The sequence below is a fragment of the Scophthalmus maximus genome, chromosome 10 (assembly GCF_022379125.1).
Source record: "Scophthalmus maximus strain ysfricsl-2021 chromosome 10, ASM2237912v1, whole genome shotgun sequence".
Classification (NCBI taxonomy): Eukaryota; Metazoa; Chordata; class Actinopteri; order Pleuronectiformes; family Scophthalmidae; genus Scophthalmus; species Scophthalmus maximus.
The window spans coordinates 4,925,970-4,931,953 of NC_061524.1; the positions used below are offsets into that span (position 1 = coordinate 4,925,970).

Genomic DNA, 5,984 nt, shown 5'->3' on the forward strand with positions numbered 1-5,984 from the left:
GAATCTTTTGACGAAACGCATTACAGCAATGCGGGGAGCTTTGTCACGTGCTGCATGTTGCACACACACAAACCCACAGGCACATTTCTGAGAGGTTTCCAAGGCTGCACTTGCACTATTCACTATTCACACGGGCACTAGATGGCTCCTGCTATGATACTTTTACATTCTGAGATAGTTCTACGCACCAGGACTACAAAATGCGAACATGAACACAACACACGTCAAAGCATCCACAGCAGAACTCTACACCGAAATATAAAAAATGGCTAGAAAGAGTGATATGTCTTGTCCACCTTCCACGGAAGTGGCAGGTGAAGCCACGACTAATAAGCCCTTTTTCACAAAAGTGAGCGTCACTGACGGAATAAATATCAACATGAATTAAAGCTGAATGAGAGCGTGGAGTCTGTTTGCTCACTGTCAAATGTTTATACCTTACAAGGAGATAGAACAGATCGTGAATGTAATCAGAAACTACCATGTTTTTTTCCCTTCCGAGTCAAAATGTCTGCTCTGAAAAAGGCCCAAGACAGAAGCAAACCAAACCAAACCAGGTTACATTGGATAGTGATGATGACAATTACAGTCCTACGATATTCTACCAAACTTTGCCCCTTTGCTTCCACTAAAACCCAATGTATAAAATGGCGCTGAAGTGATCACTGTCTACAATAGTTTATACACACACACACACAACATGAACGCATCATATACTCCAAAGCAGCCAGAGCAAGTCAGAAACAATATACTGAACAGCAAACTCAACAGAGTCGGTCCATATTGACAACAACAAAAAAAACAGGTTGCAACTAAGAATTGAGTTCCTCAGCAGATTATCCATTGATCAGTTATTCCATTCATTGATTAATCTTTGGTCACTAACATGTAAGCGAAGCCCATCACACCAGGCGAACGGATATTAAAAAATGTTATTGTATAATGTGACATTGTTTGGAATGATCCAGTCAGTCGGGGGCCCTCGAGGGCCCCAGCTCGTGTTTCTGGTTAGTGGTGGACTCTGTGGTCTGCTTTGGATCACCCAGTGCTGTTGCAGGAGCCAGCCTCTTTTCACTTTCACTTTCTCCACTGGCTGCAGGACAACTTGGATCCAGCACATTGCAGATATTTTTGTATGTGGAATAAATTCCCTTCCCTCTGATCTGTGCAGTGTTTCCTGATCCACTGGCTGCCACACAACACCCCCCCCCCCCCCCCCCCCCAAAAAACAACTTATGTTTAACAGCTGGCAATGGACACAGAGGGGGTCTAAATACTTACAGTAGTTGGATCCAGCAGGGTGTACAAACTCTTCAAAGCCTACATGAAAGTGTATATAACTAATGATCTTACCTTATGAGGGTCGTCGTGTTGTGACTCCGTCTGAAGCTAGCTTGGTCAAGTAGCAGGTTGCTAGCTCCTTTGGCTTTTCCCACCCAGATCAGCTAGCTTGTTAGCTAGTCAGCCGGGCTAACCAACGTTTCCGGATTGGTGGCTAACTTTAAAAAAAAATAAAATAAATAAATAAATTGTGAATTTCGTTACAAATACTTGGTTGAACCTTCTTTTCCTAAGCGAATCGACAGGTGGGGGAGTCAACAGCGACGTACTGCTCGACCTATTTTACTTTCAGACACTTTTGAGTCTGAGTTTAAGAGCAAGCGTGAGACGTTCGAGCAAACAATTTGACCGTGAACGCATCCAATTTGACCGTGAACGCAACAGCGTCGTTCTGCCGCCAGCAGGCCACTGGGTCACCTGATCGTAATTGCGCGCGCGCGCGCGCGCCCACGTCCTCCATTTTGGTGCGGAAATGAACGTGTGGTTGTATTTTTACTTCCGGTTTAGCAAGTGTGCGGGACTTGACGAAGACAAGCCAGCAACCCGAAACAGTAGAACACGTCCTCGTTGAATGCAGGTGATGTGGGACAAAAGGGGGAATTGGAATAAAATAGGATTTTGGCTTCTTTAGAGCCTCTGCGCTTATGAAAAGGATCTAATATGAAGATATGAGCATAGTGAAATGATCCCAGAGGGTGGCAGCAATGCAACATTACGGATGCTGGCTGCCGTAAAACTCCAAAGAAGAAGAAGAAGAAGAAGAAGAAGAAGAAGACGAAGAAGAAGACGAAGAAGAAGCGAGAGTACAAATCTGTTGAGGAGTTGCAGACAAGGTAATGTTTTCACACATAAGAAAAATGCGAATATAATGTGAATTATTCCTAATGTGTTTTACACAAAATAATTTTGAAATGCAGGTCTTCCCCCTTTTCCCCTATGTGTCCATATCACACATGCATATTGGACCACACTTAGTTTTGATGTATCCAAATTACCACAAACTAAGACTTAGGTAAGGTCAGAAAATAAAAGGGATGTATTTTCTCATCACCAAAAGACGAGAAAAGAAATCTCAAGGGGTTTATCCTGATATAATATATATGTTGCATCTATGAAAGAGTAAGACCGTGCAACAATTATGTGATATTATTGGGTGATTGGGGTATTATGAATGTCGGTCTCCCAGAGCCGCATGGGAAAACCAGAAAACTGAGACTAAATGTGTGGTGTTTACTTCACTGATGATGAATGGGAGACCGACTGTGTGTGTGTGTGTGTGTGTGTCCGTATGTGTCCGTGTGTGTTGTGCGTGTGTGTGTGTCCGTGTGTGTTGTGCGTGTCTGCTCATTAGCTATTTATATACACAAGGGAGCTTTGGATGAATGACCCTTCAATTCCATGAGAGGAATTTTCTGTTGCATACAGAATATAAAGCAAATATTGTGAAGCATGAGGTTCATATGCTTATAAGTATATATATATATATATATATATATATATATATATATATATATATATATATATATATACTTTACAGCTGACACTTTACATAGATACAGTGAGTAGGTTGACAGCTTGATCGTTTTTAGCTATCCTTTATTTAACAGGGAAGGTCCCATTGAGATACAATATCTCTTCTGCCAGGGAATTCTGGTAAAGATTAGAATAAAAAAATAAGTTTCTTATATATATATTTTTAAAAAAGCAGGATCAGATAAAACACCAAAAAACATATTCAAACAGCAAACAGTCTAAAGCACAGAACAGACAGAATCAATGGCAAAAAATAGTTTGTGGTAAATAAAAAATGCATGTTAAAAGAAATGACATTGTTCTATGAAAACTGGTTTGACAATAAAATAAAAAACACATGTTGAAAGCAATGACATTGTTAAATGAAAACTGATTTGAAAAGAAAGAAAATATTTCCCTTCAGGCGTTGAATATGAATCTTCATATTTTGACCACATGGTGGCAGTCTCGATTTGAAAATGACTATTTCCGCATTCCACCATTAGTGCATTCATTACTTAGCACAAAGTCAATATGCTTGTTGGAGTTGATGCAATATATTCATGAATTTCAATAAAATGTCCATGTTACCAGGATTGATAATGCAATGTCTTACTCAATGACACATTATTACAACTTCAGGTTTCTAATTTTGAGAAAAAAAGAATAACCTTACCAGGCTCACAAATGCATTTTTTTTTATATAAAATGATGATTGATGGCATGTCAAACAACTTTGGAGTAGGACTCCAATATTCAAACCCTTGCAGTCCAACATTCAGATCTTCAGACATTGGCATTTCCCAAATATTTCTGATGACAGAAATAAATTAGTTTAAGCCATCGACTGTAAAATGTGAAATTGTGTTGGACACAAAAACTGTTGTTTCGGTTGCCAATACCCACCAAGTTGTTCCTTTTGGTACAAACAGCAGAAGAGCTACAGTAAATAAATACCCCCCAAAAATCCCCATTATATAACTTCACTAAACTGCACATAGCACGCACACTGTGCACATGCAAGTTGTTGGGTTTTTTTGTTCTTCTTCTGCAAAATAAAATCAGACAGTGAAAACACAGAGGAATGCACATTGGTGGGTCGGTTGTCAAATTCTAAGAAACGTCCCTACTGAGAAGTGAACAAACAACTGAGTGTAATTTTAATAAATGAAGTGAAACTGCAGCTGTTCGTGGGAAAGAGGCTGAAGCACATTTGGTGTTTTATTATTGATAGGGATATTTGACAAACTGGTAAAACATGCTTTAACTATATAAATATCCAAAGCGACTGTGAAGCTTGAGAGTAAATGTTGAATTCTTCTGACAAACTATGAAACAGAGCCCGACCAATATGGATTTCAGGAGGCTGATGCCGATATAACCCTAAACCTTATAAAAAAAAGAACTAGATGAAAAGAAAACACAAATTAAACCAATTTTATAGAACTTGAATTAAGAAAAATATATATTTTTTAGCATATAATAAACATACGTTTGTCTTTTCTGCATTGTTCATTTCTTAAATAAAAGTTTTCATATCAGCGAACACAAATGTCGATACATGTCTGTGAAAGGCTCATATCGGCCGGATCACTGATGCATATTATTACTTTTATTATAAACTAACTTTCAAATACTGATATTTAATATGGGCTGCTTATTATAGTCATTATGTCGTCATGAAATTATGCCTTTTTTTTTTTTTTTTTAAGCTGAATTTGTGTTTTGAAATAAGTTTACTAGCTGACTTGTGCTAGTGGGGGGAAAAAACAAAGAGTTACAGTGGGTAATAATGATAAATTAAGATTGAAAGCATTATTGTTGCACTGAACTCTTTATAGGTCATAACCATAACGCCCCACGTGTAGGACGTGGTAACCACCAGCTGATGGCGCTGCACGACCACGGTTCTAAGCTCTTTAAACTACTTGGCATGGCATGAACCTAAAAAAAACTATGCTGGCAACTGTGTTAAGCAGGAACACAAATCTGGCAGCACTCAACGAAAACAAAAGTGGCTAATCATCTAACCCCCCCCCCCCCCCCCCCCCCCCCCCCCCCCACACACACACACACACACACACACACACACTTCAGGAGATCAATAGGCGTTTGAAGAGCTCAGTCCCGCAGACTATTTCCCTTCTCAGAAGGCGGCACGAGATGAGCTGCTGTGGATTAACCTGATAGTCCCTCAAAGATATGGGACTCCAAAAAAAAAAAAAAAGTTAACAAGATCAGCCACACCCTTTAATCATTTTATTGTTATCAGACATGGTGTTGGTGTAACCCCCTAACCCTAAGGTCTCAATGGCAGGCATCATATTACCACAAGCCTCATGTTGCTTTCTGTGATATACAGTATATAACATATTTCAAAAATGTGTCCAACTGGCTACGAGCGTGCGCACTTTTCATTCTATTATGTTTGACTCTCCTGTGGAATAAGCATAAAAGACATAGGAACTCGTCAGATTTGAATATGACATGTTATGGTGACATGTCCGTATTTAATATCAAGGAAGAAGAAAAAAAATATCGAGGGGAGGAACTGCCGTTTGTCACGGGCCCCCACGGCTCGCAGCCATTGTGGGCCCTTCTCCAAAATGTGGATCGACGTCACTGCTTCCGCCCTGCTGCCCCCCCCTCCTCCCCCTTTCCCTCTCTCTCTCTCTCTCTCTCTCTCTCTCTCTCTCTCTCTCTCTCTCTCTCTCTCTCTCTCTCTCTTTCCCTCCTCCTCCGTCCCTCCCCCGGCGTCGCTGGAGCTGCTCGGCTGCCTGCAATCCAACATGGAGTAGAGAGAGATGGGGCTCTAGCGGGGCCACCCCTCGGTAACAGCAGCGACGACGCGCTTTTTTACGCACAACTGGAACCGGAGTCGTCGGCGAGACCCAAAAAAACAAAACCATGCGCCTTAGGACTTAAAATCGGAGTGTGTCCGTGTGAGTGTGGGTGTGTGTGTGTGTGTTTGTGTGTGTGTTTGGGGAGGGGAGGGGGGGGGGGCGAAGAAGAGAAGAAGAAGAAGAGCTGGACTCGGCTGCTAAATTGTCTTGTTCTATCGGCTACACGTTTCCCCCCCACCTGAAGGCGATGGGTTTTTTAAAGTTATAGGTGTGGGGGGCGGGCGGGCG

At 41.1% G+C, this 5,984-nt stretch overlaps 1 long non-coding RNA gene across 1 annotated transcript in view; it reads right to left on the reverse strand.

The window, feature by feature from the left end:
• The window catches only part of LOC118283629, a 73,175-nt gene extending 71,020 nt beyond the window's left edge, over nt 1-2,155 (reverse strand). The window contains exon 1 of the long non-coding RNA XR_004784614.2: nt 1,354-2,155. This is a non-coding gene — a long non-coding RNA (uncharacterized LOC118283629). The remainder of the gene's footprint in view (nt 1-1,353) is intronic.
• Between the last annotated feature and the right edge of the window lie 3,829 nt (nt 2,156-5,984).